Source organism: Sorex fumeus, unplaced genomic scaffold (genome assembly GCF_029834395.1).
Source record: "Sorex fumeus unplaced genomic scaffold, SorFum_2.1 ptg000032l, whole genome shotgun sequence".
NCBI classification, from domain to species: Eukaryota; Metazoa; Chordata; class Mammalia; order Eulipotyphla; family Soricidae; genus Sorex; species Sorex fumeus.
In genome coordinates, this window is record NW_026606089.1 from 6,612,097 (window position 1) to 6,627,918 (window position 15,822).

At 38.3% G+C, this 15,822-nt stretch overlaps 1 pseudogene; it reads right to left on the bottom strand.

The window, feature by feature from the left end:
- Positions 1–14,930: 14,930 nt before the first annotated feature.
- On the bottom strand, positions 14,931–15,027 carry LOC130025830 (uncharacterized; annotated as a pseudogene).
- Positions 15,028–15,822: the final 795 nt, after the last annotated feature.

Sequence of the window (15,822 nt, forward strand, 5' to 3'; positions counted from 1 at the left end):
CAAAAAAAATGGGAGAAATGGCACGATCTGCAGTGTTTGGTTGAAAGAATAATTTTGGAATAGGCTGAGGAAGGCAGATGAGTCTAAGATGACCAGAAGAAAAGTAAAAATTCTTCCATGGAGGCTGTGTTTACGCCTCATGGCCACTTTGGAAAATAACCAAATTTGAGACACATCACTAAAAGGTTTGGGTGGTCTAATCATAAATGATGGCTGGAGGATTCGAACTCATACACTGGGGAATAAACCTACCAGATGAGTGATCAATGCCCTCAGAGTCATTCAAGGATGACTCTTAACAGGGACAAAACCAAGAGAACAATTGAAGCATGAAGCCTGAAGATCAGCTCCTGGGAGATGCAAAGTTAAGTCACCATGTCCTCGGGGCCTCTGTTCAGCACCGCTAGCTGCAACATTTCACTTATTCCCAGCAAAATTCAGAGTTGCTGTTACGGTGACACTTCACTAGCGTGTTTTCACAATGCAGTCCATTGTCTCTGTTAGTCTTTGGATTTGTAAACTCCCCAAGGTAGCCAAGCCGGTTATCAGGAAATTTCTGGTGGGAGGAGCTCAAATTATATTAGCTTGAGGGGCTGGTCCTTGGTCTTCCATGGTCCCTGGTTCCTGTAGCCTGCTCTAAACATCGCTGTTAACTGCAGCTCACACAAGAACCAATGTCATAAATAGCTTTGGGGCTGCGTTGCCAGAGGTACCGGACTAAGACATGCGCACTAGGTCACCACTTCCAAAGCAGTAGGTACCGGTTCTCCTTCAGCCGGGAAGGTCTTGGTGGAAAGAGATGGCCCTAGGAGACTCAATGGGGTGATGGATGAATGGAAAGGAAACCGGGACGGGTAGAGAACTGGACAGCTGGTGATCATCATGGGATAGTTGGTGGATGTTTTTAAAATATGTTAAAATATTATTTGTAAATAAGATTCAAAAGAAAAATACGAAAATAAGATTGGTTCCAAAGAACAGGTTACATATAAGACCGAGAGAGCTGAAAGGGCTGGCATTCATTCTGGAGCTTTCAATCATACCATTTACTAAATATGTTACTTTCACATCACTTACCTGTGGAGAGGAATAGTGAGAAACAGAATGCCACCAGAAAAGCAAACTGGATGACCACCTTCAAAAAAAGCCAGGTGGAAGGTGTCACATGGATCCCAAGTGCAAATATATGTTAACAGGAACATATTTTTAACTAACTCTGTTTGGTACCAGTAAATACTTTGTTGAAAATGGGGGGAAATGAACGCAGTTTCTCACTGACCTGAGACGAACCAGTTAATAGATATTCCCAGGAAAGGATAGTTGACTGGCTGAGAACAGAAAAACGTGAATAGTGTTTTGGTACCTTTAATGTGTGGCTAGAGGAAAATTATCCCAGTCAACTCTCAAAACTAACAAGCTTCAACTCCCTTGAAAGAAAGTTGTATTCACTGAGGAAAAAATGCTGGGAGAAAAGTCTGAAATGATGAGAAAAGAGACAATAAGTGTAAAAGGAAGGGCTTGAAATTTGGCGAAAACAAAGCTTGAAACAACAAGATCTAGTGGGGAACATGATCTACTCGGAATGGGATCTGTGGAGGAAAAGAGCAATATCAGGGATGTGAACAAGGAAAACCAAGTTAATGAAGACTTAGCTAGCTGACTACTCCATGGGCAACATGGTTCCAAGAATACCAGAACTTACCAAGGAATTTACTTTAATTTTCTTTTTTTATATGGTCAATTACAACATGTATTTTTTACCTTCTTAAAACACAATTTGGAGAGTTCATTTCTTTCTCAATATTCTGTTCATTTGTGTAAGCCTCTTAAACAACTGTTGGGTAACAGAATTATTTGATCAGACTTATTTTTTACTGTAATGTTTAGTTGAGATTACTGAAAACTAGGTGTAAAGTGAAGTTTGTCTTGATTGGTACAAGTAGAGAAGGGAGGACTAGGGATGGAATTAGAGATTATAGGGTACCACATTTAGTTCCTAATAAAACAATTAAAGCGCAGTATCCCAAATAGACTATTGAAAAAGATATTCATCTCTATTTAACCTGTAAATTCAGCATTTTCTATATTAAATTAAAAATGAAAGAATGTTCCTATATTTGGTCTTTTAAAGACATTCCAGGTTGGTTAAGGAAACAAACACTGCCTATGAAATCATAACAACATAACTATAAAACCCTGATTACTACTTAAATTTCCAAGAAAGTCAGTGCTAAGAATTATTTGTCTGGATTTCCTTAGTGGACATGATCACTTAATCACTTAACATCTCATTAGTCGTCGATTTGCTCCGGATTCTTTCTCTCATTTGAGTGAAACGTAATATTCCAAACATAGCTCTTTCTATTCTTCTTTGGGAGACCTGAATAGAGATCTCATCCTGTTTGCGTAATGCCCAGGTTTCTGAGGAATATTTAAATGCAGGAAGAACAGTGGAATCAAAGAGATGTGCCCAAAGCCGGAGGTTCATCATCCTCTTAGCTATTTCTTCGACGTTCTTGAAGGCATTCCAAGCTGCTCTCTTCCTCCTGCGCAGCTCATGTGCCAGGTCATTTGTCATGTTGACCTCTCGACCTAGGTACTCATAGCTGTTGCATTCAGAGATGGTTGTTCCATTGAAAGTGAATGGGGTGTCAGGAACGAGGCTGTTTCTCAAAACATTGTCTTCGTAAGATTCAGCTGTAGTCCTGCCTTTCCATACACACGGTCAAAGTCGTCCAGCATTTGTGCCGCTTGGCTGATGTTTGGTGTTATTAAAACAATGTCATCAGCAAAGCGGAGGTGGTGTAGTTGCTGACCATCTATCTTCACTCCCACTCTTTCCCATTCCAGTCGTCGCATGATGTTACGAGGGTGGCACTGAAGATTTTTGGTGAAATGGTATCACCCTGCCGCACCCCTCTCTTGACGTCAAAGATCACTTCTTTGTAGAATGGTGAGATCCTGGTAGTGAATCCGCAATACAGCTCACGGAGGATCCTGATGTATTGGGCTTGAATGCCCTGATTGGCTAGGCCTTCAATGACCACTTCCATCTCAACAGTATCAAAGGCCTTCTTTAAATCAATGAATGTTAAACAGAGTGGCATCTTGAACTCCCGAGAAACCTCAATGAGTTTGGTTATCGTGTGGATATGGTTGATGGTGCTGAATCCTTTGTGGAACCCGGCTTGCTCGCATGGTTGTCCTTCATCTATTGTTCTGCCAATCCTATTTAGGATGACTCGAGTGAACAACTTGTAGATGACAGACGATAGGCAGATCGGGCGATAGTTGCCAATGTCATGGATGTCTCCCTTCTTGAACAGTAGTACGGTCCTGCGGGTTTTCCATTGGGACGGAACCTTGCATTCAGGCAGGTAGCGAGTGAAGAGCCGAGGCAGTGTATTGATAAGTACTGACTGCAGGTTCTTCAGGTGCTCAGGTCTGACCTTGTCTGGGCTGGGTGCTGTTTGTTCCTTTACCAACGAAATGGCGTGTCGGATTTCGGAAGGGAGAACTTTGGGAACGATATGCCCATCCTGTGGAATTTGGTATGTCAGCAAGTGGACATGGCTGTCGAAGAGATTTGAGTAGACGTCATGGATAATCTTCTCCATTGCCGTTCTGGAGGATGTGATGGATCCATCAGGACGTCGGAGGGCAGTCATCTTGGTCTTGTAGTTGGCGAAGGACAGGTGGGCGTTACGAATACTTTTCCCGGCTTCTGCCGCATCTACCAGTACTTCTGCTCTTCTTTCTTTGAGGTCTTCCTTTATCGCATCTCTGCACTGCTTTGCAAGCATGGACGTTAGCTTGCGGTTGCCTGAGGCATGCCCAAAAACACGCTGGCGAATTAGCTCAAGAGTTTTCGAAGATAGGCGATTTTTTGTGGCTATCTCTCTCTTGCCGTTCCTCGCACATTCATGGATGTGCTGAACCAGTGTATCGTATTCCTGGTCAATGTTGTCAACAAAGGCATCTTCCCATGTTGCTGCAATAGTATCAAAGTGTTCCCACTTTGTGGTCATTCTGGCAGTTCTCTTTTTGAACTTTGCAGCCCTTTCTCCCTGCTCTGTGAAGTAGAATTTTGCATGAAGGTGATGGTGGTCCGATCCCGTTCGAAATATTGGGACAACAGTGACATCTGTCAGGCAAAACCGCTGATTGAATATGATGTGGTTTATTTCGTTGTGGAATCTTCCACCGAGAGATTCCCATGTCCATCGTTTAGATTCTGCCTTCTGGAACTGTGTTACCATGAATGGTTTTGGTCGACATGATGAACTCAGATAGTCTATCACCCTGTTCATTCCATTCTAGGCCATGGGTCCCAATGTGAAGTTCTTCAGCAGATCTTCTCGGTCCTATCTTGGCATTAAAATCACCCACAATGATCTTGTAGAAGGTGTGATCTTCTTTATAGAACTTCTCTAGATCCATGTAGAACTTCTCGATTTCTATTTCATCATAATGAGATGTTGGTGCATAGACAACGAAGATAGAAACGGCAGGCAGTGAGCCACATCTATTCAAATGTAAACTTCCGATTCGGGTTGTTATTCATTCGAATGAATCAATGCTCTTGGCCAAGTTTGTGTTGACAAGGACACTGACGCCTCCAGCACCTTTTTTATAGCAAGTTCCCAGGAACAATTCTTCTCCAGTGTCGAAAACGGCATGGTGAGATTCTTGCCTTCTTGTCTTGGTCAGACCAATGATGTCGTACTTGATCATTCGCGCTTGTACCATCAGGTCCTTGTTGGATGCATCTGATGCTAGCGTATATGCATTGAAAGTACAGATGATCATTTTTGTCTTACTTCATTGTGGCAGCCTAGGTTGGCCTTGAGATTTTGTCGGCGTCTCTTTTCTCATCCTTCTCAGTGCTGCCATGTCGGTGGAGCATTCGGGATTAGGTGAATGTACATGATACAGGGTTAGTGTACATGATAGTCATATAAATACACCTGTGTGAATATATTGCTGGTATCTAGAGAATAGATATATAGAAATTAGATCACATAGCTGAGTGTGATCTCAAATTTTCTACACACTCCAATGACCCACACACCCAAAGACTTATACTAATCCTTATAGATCCATGACTTTTCCTCCTCCCCTCTCCCAAAGTCTTTTAAAATTTCTTTTCAAGTACTAATGTAATGCTCTTTAGAAAATATTGAGTTAAGCTTAATTGTTGTCATTTAGCTTTTAGATAGAGAACCAAGAAAATCTTATTAAAAGAGTATTTTTGTATTCTTTGAAAATGGTAATAAAAACATTATCTGTGAGTCCCGCAATAGACATTATATAAAGAATGTTGTGAGGAATTTCCTGTACAAATCAATACTTTAAGAAATAAATAACTTCTCTGAATGAGGATGAACTGGGACATTTCAAAGTATCAATCAGTGAATCAAAGATGAATCATACCATCCTATAGATAAAAATGATCTTGATGTAATCTAGTCAACACCATTACATTTTTTTCTTATACCAGCTGATAGCACTTTTAATTTTTTAGTTTTTATTTATTTTAATTAATGAAACACCATGAGGTGCAGTTGTAGACTTACATACCTTTGTACTTGGTTTTCAGTTATACAAGAATCAAGTACCAATCTCTCCCCCAGTGAACATTCTCCACCACCAAGGAACCCAATGACCCTCCCACCCCCCATCTCCCCCACTTCGCCCCAACTCAGGGCATTCCCTTTTGCTTTTTCTTTGTTTTAGGGTGTTGTGGTTTGCAATGGAGGTCAATACCATTACATTTTCAAAGAAGAACATAGGCCGCTATATGTTCAAGACACTACTACTGTCCTGCGGTTCTTTCCAGCATGTACCCTGCTCCAAGCCGGCCCTTTGGAAATATGCTGGGAAGGACAAGTGGATGTTCCTTTCCTCACACTGACCTGGAAGACTCTTGCTGATTCTCAGCCACATCAACTATTTCATTTGTTTCCTGATATCACCTCCTGTCCTTTATTTTTTTAAAAAAATATTTGATTTGTTTCGGGAATATAAAGAAAAAAATTAAATGGACAAATAATACAAAAGCAAAATCAAACCTTTACACTCTGACATCAAAATCGTCCTAATAAGAGGGGAAGTAAATGACTGAAATGCGTAGGGGAGTGTTGTTAGTTGGTTGTGGACAGTAGCTGGATATTTGACAGTGTATGGAGTATGAATACACAGTTCCAGAGATCAGGAACTCTGTACTTGAAGCGAATACAGTTTGTAAACTAGTCATCACAATTATATGTCCATATGAAATTTATCTACATATGCTTTGTGCCTTCCTTGCATGTATGTGTTATGCATTCCTTTATCATGGCCTCAGAAATGCATCTGAGGGCACTCGGAAAATTAGTTGAGCCCCAAGTATGGGGAGAGAAGTAGTAAATAATTGGAGGAGAAAGAAATATGAGTTGGAGCTTAAGAGCCATGTAAGAGGAATATATAGATATGTATGTGTGTGTAAATACACATATATATGTATAAATATATATATATGGGCTGGAGCCATAGCACAGTGGGTAAGACGTTTGCCTTGCACGCGACCAACCTGGGTTCGATTGCTCTCCTCCTCTCAGAGAGCCCGGCAAGCTACTGAGAGTAACCCTCCCTCATGGAAAAGCCTGGCAAGCTACCTGTGATGTATTCAACATGCCACGAACAGTAACAACCAGTCTCACCATAGGGACGTTTCTGGTGCCTGCTCAAGCAAATCAGTGAACAATGAGAGGACAGTGCTACAGTGCTATGGTTAATTCAAACTTTGTTTATGCAAAATATGAAAGAATCAAATAAATATTCTATAAAGCTGATTATACCTATTAAATTAATATAACTTTAAATAGTGTTTAGAAATAAAGTTGAAGAATTTACGGCTATAGAAAGATATTGACAATATATCAAGAAACACATGGATTTTTGAGGAGCAAGAACACGTACCTGTTGTCCTTCTTAAGGTTTTTTTTGGCTTTTATAGAATATGTTTTCCCTGAGTTTTTGTTAATCGCTTCCGTTTTTCAGAAAGCATCATAATAAATTTTATTTTTTAAAAAAGTAAATAAAGTTGCGTTTGTGAATGGATTATGTATGTTTGGAACCTGGGAAGTATTTTCCTATGTAAGTTACATTAAACATGATATTTATAACAGAAATACAATCTGCATTACTATTCACAATAGCCAGAAGAAACTATGGTATACCTACACAATTGAATACTACGCAGTTGGCAGGAAACTGACATCATGAAGTTTGCTTATAAATGGATGTACAGGGAAGAATATCATGCTCAATGAAATCAGTCAGAAGGAAATGGGTATACTGATTGGACTACCCCATTTTTTGGATATAAAAAAACCAGAATATGAGACTAATACCCAAGGATAGCAGAAACACAGGACAGGAGAATTGGTCAATGGTTGGACGCTTGCCACAAGTGCTGAAGGCAAGCATTTGGAATGAAGAAGGGGCCGCTATGACAATGATAGTTGGAAGTGATTACTCTCGGTGAGAACTGAGTCCTGAAAGTAGGGAAAGGAATAAACGTGAGAACCACTCAATCTCTGTATTACAATCCATAATGCCTAAAGGATGAAAGAGAGAGAGAGAGGGAGAGAGAGAGAGATAGAGAGGTGACTGCCATAGTGTAGAGACAGCAGGCTGTCAGGTGGGGTTTGGGGTTGGGAGAGGGAGTGGTGGGAGAGAATCTGGGGACATTAGCAATGGAACTGTATACTAGTGGAGGTTAGGTGTTAAAATATCCTATGATTGAAACTGAATCATGAAAAGGTTTGTAATATGTGTCTCCTGCAGATTCAATACAAAAATATCATATTTAGTTTCTACCACCATGACTAACCTATGAATTTGCTGAAATTTATTTTTATCACCTTGGCTGGGCTCATTACATGGATGTCTGTGTGGTAAAACTTTTTCCATTTTATGCGGACTGAAGAGACAAAAATAATAGGGTTCGGACTTCTGGTGGAAGGAGAGAAGAGCACAAAACACCCTGTTGACCACACCTCAGCAGGGTCACCTAACTTGCGTAATGACAGACCTCCTTCACTGATTTCTTCTTTTTTAATGTGGAAAAATGAAAAGAATTTGCAGGCTGACAGGGGGTTGTCCCCTCCAGTAAACACTATTTTCTTTTAGATCAGAATTGATTAAAGATTATTTGAAAAATTTGGAGCTTAATGATTTGTTCTCACATATTTCCCCTACATAGTGTCAGTGGGCATTGATCCAGGAAGGCCAGCATGAAAAAGTTGAGGTGTATGTCTTAACCACCAATGCCAACACTACTGTAAGTATGGAACCCAAAGTACAATAGTAAAACTTCAAAATGTGTTTGTCAATGAAATCGGTGGGAATGCAAGGAGAAATGTGTAATCTGTTGGTGGAAAGATGCAGACACTGGTGGTGTGATTAGAATTGGAATATTGTATGACAAAGCTCCATTGTAAATGACTTTGAAAATCAAAATTGCCTAAATTTAAAATAAAAGAGAAGTCAACTTATGTCTATATTTCAAGAAAGCTTGTCTTAGCAAATTTTGGCAGGGAGACCATAGTTGGTAGAAAGAGGGAGAAAGAAAGGGAGATTTGACAGTTGGGAAGAGAAGCCTGGATATCATGGAAGAGATGAAAGCTGATCTTAGAAGATTTGGAGCCCTCAGAATTTATTGAGTTAAATGGTGAGAACATTGCAGTTTAGATACTTAAATAGTGAGATTGGTTTCAGTCATCAGCACTGTATATATAGAAAGAGTTCAAAGACCTCACAGATATTCAAGCTATAATAACTAACAAGGGAAGCGTTTTTTTCCTGAAGCACTATGTAAGTAAGTAAGTAAAGTAAAGGCCCTCCCGTTGATCGTCGATTTGCTTGAGCGGGCCCAGTAACGTCTCCATTGGAGACTTTGTTGTTACTGTGTCTGGCATATCGAATACTCTCGGTAGCTTGCCGGGCTCTGTAAGGATAATATATTACTAGGAAAATGATAAAATGTTGGTTCTCTTTTTCACAGATTAATACATTAGAGATGAAAACTTTTATACAAAGGAATCTATCATCTTGTCCTGTTGCTCTGTTTCCTTGTCATCATTCCATTCTCCCCCATGACCCTACCTAATCAGGGCTCTCCACATTTCTCAGCAGTATCACCACATAGCCTAAGAGCATGTGTTAACTGCCGGTAGCTCACAGCTCTCATGTTTGCCCCCCATCCAAGCCAGAGGCATCCTTCTGAAACCGTGGATATTTGCTGAAGGCCCGTTCTTCCTTGAAGTGGCAGTCATGGTTTACCTATTCTTAATCATTGTGTTTACAAATTTAGATGAATGTCACTATACTAGTGACAGGGATTTTCCAAACTATGGTAAGCATAAACATTTTTCTTTCCCCCACGAATTTTGGGCTAGTTATTTTCTATCCACTGCTAATAATTTGTGATAATGAGGAAACAGAACTGAAGTAAAAACAGGGACATTTGTCAATTTGGTGCCATGACTAATCAGTCTTAATATAAGTATATATTTCTAGAAAAAAAAAAGCAGAAGAAAAGGAATTGGTTTCTAGTAAAGAATGGCAAACCTCTGCCAAGAAATCCTTTGAAAATAAAAATTCTGACTATGTACTGAACATGATTGACAATCAATGCCTCTTTTGCAGACCACAACACCCGAAAGGAGAGAGAGAACAAAAGGGAATGCCCTGCCACAGAGGCAGGGTGGGATGGGGGGTATTGGTGTGGGAGGGATACTGGAATCCATGGTGGTGAAAAATGGGCACTGGCGGAGGAATGGGCATTTGATCATTGTATAATCGAAACCCAAGGACAAAAATTTGTAAATGTACAACTGTACATCATGGTGTTTCACTAAAAAATATTTAAATAAAAATAAAGTAAAGTTTTTTTCTGTCTGCGAGAGATCAGCAGATTGGAAGATGAGTGAAGGCAAAAGATTAAATTGGTTTACTTTTATTTTTCCTTGAGTATATTAATTTGATTTTGGAGTCAATTTATATGAGAGTTCATCAAGACACAGAATTTTTAGCGCTTCTCTTGTTTAAAAGTATAGTGATACACCATATCTCTATCTCACATTATTTTTATTTCTGATAGTTTGACACAAAAGATACGTCAAAATCATAGATAAATGTAAATTATTTAAATACTTTTTTGATTATGTAAAATTACCTTATAGAATTACATTATAGAATTTCATAAATTTTAGGATTATGCAGAATCAACGTGCATGTATCATATTACACTCACTACTGAAAGGCCTACTCTGTCATTCACCATTGTTCAGTTTTTCCACTTTGATTATATTTTTCGATCTGGTAACTAAATAGTCTCATAGTTTTAAAGTTTGTTTTTATTGCTTTGAAAAGATCAAAATTATGCAATTTTCAACATTGGATGAAACTAGAGGATATCATGCATGTAAAGTTAGCCTTAAGGAAATGAACAGATACAGAGAGATTTTTCTCATATGTGGGATGTAAAGACACACAGCAAGGTAGAAACAAAGGTTCAAGAGCAAAGTAAGGGGAGAACTGATCCACACAATTGAGTCAGGGGATTGAGAGTGAGGTATTATGGGGGATTTGGGGAGAGGGAGGGTTTATTCTTTGAGAGAATAAGGAGTGTCATTTTGGAATTATGTGTATGAGAAACCATTGTTAATTGAATTATATATCATAGAATATAAATAATGTTTTAGACGTTTGTCTGTCTCATTTTATTCTTTTAATTTGTTTTCTCCATATGCCACATATGCATGAACTTGCAGGATGCCTATCTTTCTCTGCCTGGTTTATGTCACTAAACATAATTTCCTCATGTTATCATTTTATATACAAATAATAAGAAGATTTTACTTCATACAACTGAGTAGTATTCCATTGCTTTACTACCTTTCATTTTCAAAATTTGTGGTTTAAAAGATACAAATATTGGTTTTAACAATGCTCTGGTGTTTTAAATTTTTTAGTTCAGTGAAGCTAAATAGATTTTACTGAAAAACACTCAGAAACTTGTGAAACAGGTGTAGGGTGGAATGGAATATTTGTTCAAGCGAGAACAGTCATTTAACAAAGCAAGCAAAGAGAGACATAGAGAAAGGAAGCACGGTATTTCTTCTTATGAGAACAAAAGCTTGAGGACCAAGCCCACTCTGGTAGTTTAGGAATAAGAACTTGGAGTGGTATGAACTTAACTTGTACACTTTAGGGGCGAACCTGAGTGAAACTATTAGAAGTACTTTTAGGAGCATGATAAACTGGAGTCTGCACTTGGAGTGAGGTGGGTCGAGAGTTCTTTGGGGAGATCCGTACTATGGAGAACAGTAATATTATAACATTAATGATAGTGTCTTACCGTGGGATTCCAAAAAATCTGTAACAGTGGCGTCAGAAATTATAACATTCTTAGGTATTTGGATTTCCAGTGGAAACAATGGGAAAGCTGAGTTTATGCTCTGGATGCCTCCACCTGAAACAAGGTCAACAAATCATGAATGAAAAATTACAAGTTACATGGATCAAGGATTCTGATCCCAGTGGAAGGCTAGCTTTCGGGTGGACAATTTCTACTGATGGCCTGATGTAGATTTTGATCCTGGGATACGTAACAGAAAGGAGTTAATGACAGGTATCCTCAGAAGTGAAGCCTCTGAGACAGAATTCATTCATGCCAACTTATGAGTTATCAAAGTTTGCTCATGGCTGCTAACATTATAACATGCCATTCAATGATTCTGTGGTTTCAATTTACTGTGTCAATGTATAGATGAAGTTTCTAAATGGAAGGTTAAAATCTGAGGCCCTCAAGATGATGAATTATGGGGAGGGGGGAGCTGGAGCGATATTACAGCAGGTAGGGCATTTGCCTTGCACACGGCATACCCAGGTTAGATTCCCAGCATCCTGTATGGTCCCCCCAAGCACCGTGAGGAGTAATTCCTGAGTGAAGAGACAGGAGTAACCACTGTGCATCGCCATGTGTGATCCAAAAACGCAAGAAAATGATGATCTGGGATTGATCCTTAGCATTGCAAACAGCATTATTTTTTAATTTTTAATTTTTTTCTTTCTTTCTTTCTTGCTTGCTTTCTTTTTTGTTTCCTTTAGCTTTAATGTCATTAAGGGATCTTCCCACATTTTTCTCCATATATCTTAAGAATTCAGGTATGATAGTGAGGTCTTTAATACATTTGATGAGACTTTGTGCCTGGCACTATAAAGAGGTCTGAGTTCATTTTTTTTGCATGTTGCTGTCCAGTTTTCCCAGCACCAGTTGCTGAAGAGACTTCCTAGCTCAACTTCATATTTCCTGAGCATTTATGAAAGATTAGGTAATAATAATCTGAGGGCCAGGTTCAAGATATTTGACTATATTCCATTGATCTGAGGCCTGTCGTTATCTGAATATCATGGTATTTGGATGATTACAACTTTGTAGTAGGGATTGAAGTTGGGGAAGGTGTTCCCTTCTTCTTTTTACCAAAGATTGCTTTAGCTCTACATGGGAGTTTATTGTTGTGTATGAGTTTCAAGAGTGTTTAATCTATTTATTAGAAAAATGTTATGGGTATCCTTATAGAAAGTGCATTAAATCTTTATAGAGCTTTGGGTTGTATTGCAATTTTGACAGTGTTAAACCTCTCAATCCATGAGCATGGGATGTGATTCCATTTCCTCATATACTCTCTTATTTCGTGAAGTAGTGTTTTGTAGGTTTTTTTTTTTGGTATAGTTCCTTAACCTTTTTATTTGATTCCAATATACTTGATTTTCTGAGGTATTATTGTGAATGGGATTGTTTTTCTTTATCTATTTTTTCTCTTTCATTATTAATATATGGGAAAGCCATGGAGTACCAGATATTGATTTTGTAATATGATACTTTACTAAACAAATCTATTGTTCCCAGGAGCTTTTTTGGAGATTCTTTGGGATTTTCTAAGTATAGTATCATGTTATCTCCAAATAGTAAAAGCTTGAGTTCTTCCTTTTTTATATGGATGCCCTTGATATCTTTTCTTTTTACCGAAATCCTATGGCAAGTACTTCAAGTACTATGTTGAATAGGTGTGGTGAGAGTGGGTAACTTGTTTTGTGCCTAATTGTATTCTGGGATTCTAGCTCATTGATTTCTGCTCCAAGCATTTAGTTTTCTCCCCGTTGAGAATAATGCTTGCTGTGGGTTTGTGGTAGTTTGCTTTGACCAGATTGAAGAAAGTACTTTCAACTCCCATTTTGTTGAGAGTTTTTCATCATGAATGGGTGCTGGATCTCATCAAATGCTTTATCTACATCTATTGATATGATGATATGACTTTTATCTTTATTTTATTGAGATGGTGTATTCTGCTTATTGACTGGAGAACGTTAAGCCATCCTTGCATCTGCAAGATAAACCTACTTGGTCATAGTGTGTGATCTTTTGTTGAGTTTCTGGATTCTCTTTGCTGGTATTTTCTTGAGAATCTGTGTATCTGTATTCATCAAGGAAATAGGTCTGTAATTTTCATTTATTGTGGTGTCTCTGTCTGTTTTGAGTATTAGGGTGATCTTTGCCTCATAGAAACTATTTGGGAGCATTTCTGTTTCTTCAATTTCCTGGAAAATCTTGAAAAATGTTGGCAGCAGTTCCTCTTTAAAGGATTGAAATATTTCACTATTGAATCCATCTGGGCCAGGGATTCTGTTTGGGGGTATATTTTGACCATCATTTCAATTTCCTTGAAATGTTAGGTTCAAATATTCCAAATCTTCTTGGTTCAGCCTTGGGAGGTAATTGGAATCCATTAATTTATCAATTTATTCAAGATTCTCTCATTTCCTGCTGCAAAGATTCTCAAAATAATCTCTGATGATCCTATAGATTTCTGGAGTTTCTATTAGGATACCCCCCTTTGCATTTCTGTTTCTATTTATTAGAATTCTTTCTGTTTCTTTGAGAGGCTTCTAGAGGTTTATTGATCTTGTTTATTTTCTCAAAGAACCAGTTTTTATTCTTATTGATCTTCTGGATTGTATTTTGGGATTCTAGCTCATTGATGTCTGGTACAAGTTTTATTATTTCCTTCCTCCAGCCTAGTTTGGACTACTTTTGTTGGTTATTTTTCAAAATCTTGAGCTCTAATTTATTCATGTAGGCCCTTTCTTTCTTCCTGATGAATTCTGGCAGAGCTATAATCTTTCCTCTTAACACTGCTTTTGCTGTGTCCCACAAGTTCTGGTAGCTCATGTCCTCATTCTCATTTGTTTATGGAAACTTTTTATTTCCTCTTTGATTTCTTCCCTAAGCCAACGGTTGTTCATTACTTCCCTTAAAGAAAATATTTCCTTGCTGAGCTTCAGTCTGTTTGATCTATCGAGAAGTGACAAAGAAGTGTTGAAATCTACTACTAGTATTGTGTTGCTATCAATGTATTTCTATAAGTCTATTAGAAGTTGTTTTAAAGTATTTTGCTGGTCTGTCATTAGGATCATATACATTGAGGAGGGTGAGTTCTTTCTGATGTACATATCGCATGATCATTAAGAAATGACCTTCACTGTCTCTGATAACCTTTAGCCTGAAGTCCATGTGGTTTGATACTAGTATGGCCACTCCAGCTTTGCGGGGGTGATATTTTCTTGAAAACTTGTTTCCCAGCCTTTTACTTTTAGCCCATGGGTGCTTTGATTGTTCAGACATGTTTCTTGCAGGCAGCAGAATGTTGGGTTCAGTTTTCAAATTCATCTTCCTATTCTGTGCATCTGAATTGGCACATTTAGTCCATTGACATTGAGAGAGATTGTTGTTTTGGGGATTTGTGCTCTCTTTATGTAGAATTTTTGTATTTGTGGGGATTGTCTTAGCTTAAAGTATACCTGTTAATTCTTCTTGCAACAAAAATATGGAATGCTTTACAAGTTTGCATGTCATCTCTGTGCAAGGACCATGCTCATCATTGTATCATTTCAATTTTTGTATATGTGTTATCAAACCTAGTAGGAGTTAATTTTTCCATATTTTTCTCTTCTTATTACTTTGAGTGTTGTCCTTCCTCACTCCTATGGCAGACAATGATTCCTAATCAAGGAATGTATTTCAAAGCAGCATGAATAAATAGATTTAGAACTTTAATGTCCCAGAAATAAAAATATGGGTTTTATTATATTATCGTTTACCATACTCTAGGCATCAGTTTTACAAAATAATTCTTTTGGTAGATGGTATATGAGTTTGTTTAATGTTGTTCCCTGAATCCTTCATTAAGAACATTAAAATAGAGCCTTTTTCTGTTCTCACCTCAGTCCTGTGTACATCTCCAGGAAAAGGTGGATGGTTTTGTCTGCACTTTCACCACCTTGAATGTATGTAGGATTTTTCTCCTGAAGGATGAGGTGAGGATCATATTGATGATTTCATTCCACCTTATTACAAGTTCAACTTGAATGGAAGGTGAGACTCATGAGGCTCCTATAAAGGACAGAACAAAGGGTCTCAGTGAAGTTTAATGGCCAACTCATATTAACAACATAGATGACTCAAAGTAACCTGTGTGCATCTTTGTGTGTAGTGGGTTTCATATCTACTGATAGTGATTCTCAGTCATGACACATGGGCAAAACAGACCTGTAATTAAAAATCTAGTTCTCTGAGCAGAGTGGGGTCTCTGAGGTGATTGAACAAGTGTGTAGTAAATTATTACTAAGCACATAATATTTTGAATGATGTGTACTTTTCGATCTAAAATTAATTTCAAATATGTCTAAAACGACAGTGTCCTGACCTCGCAC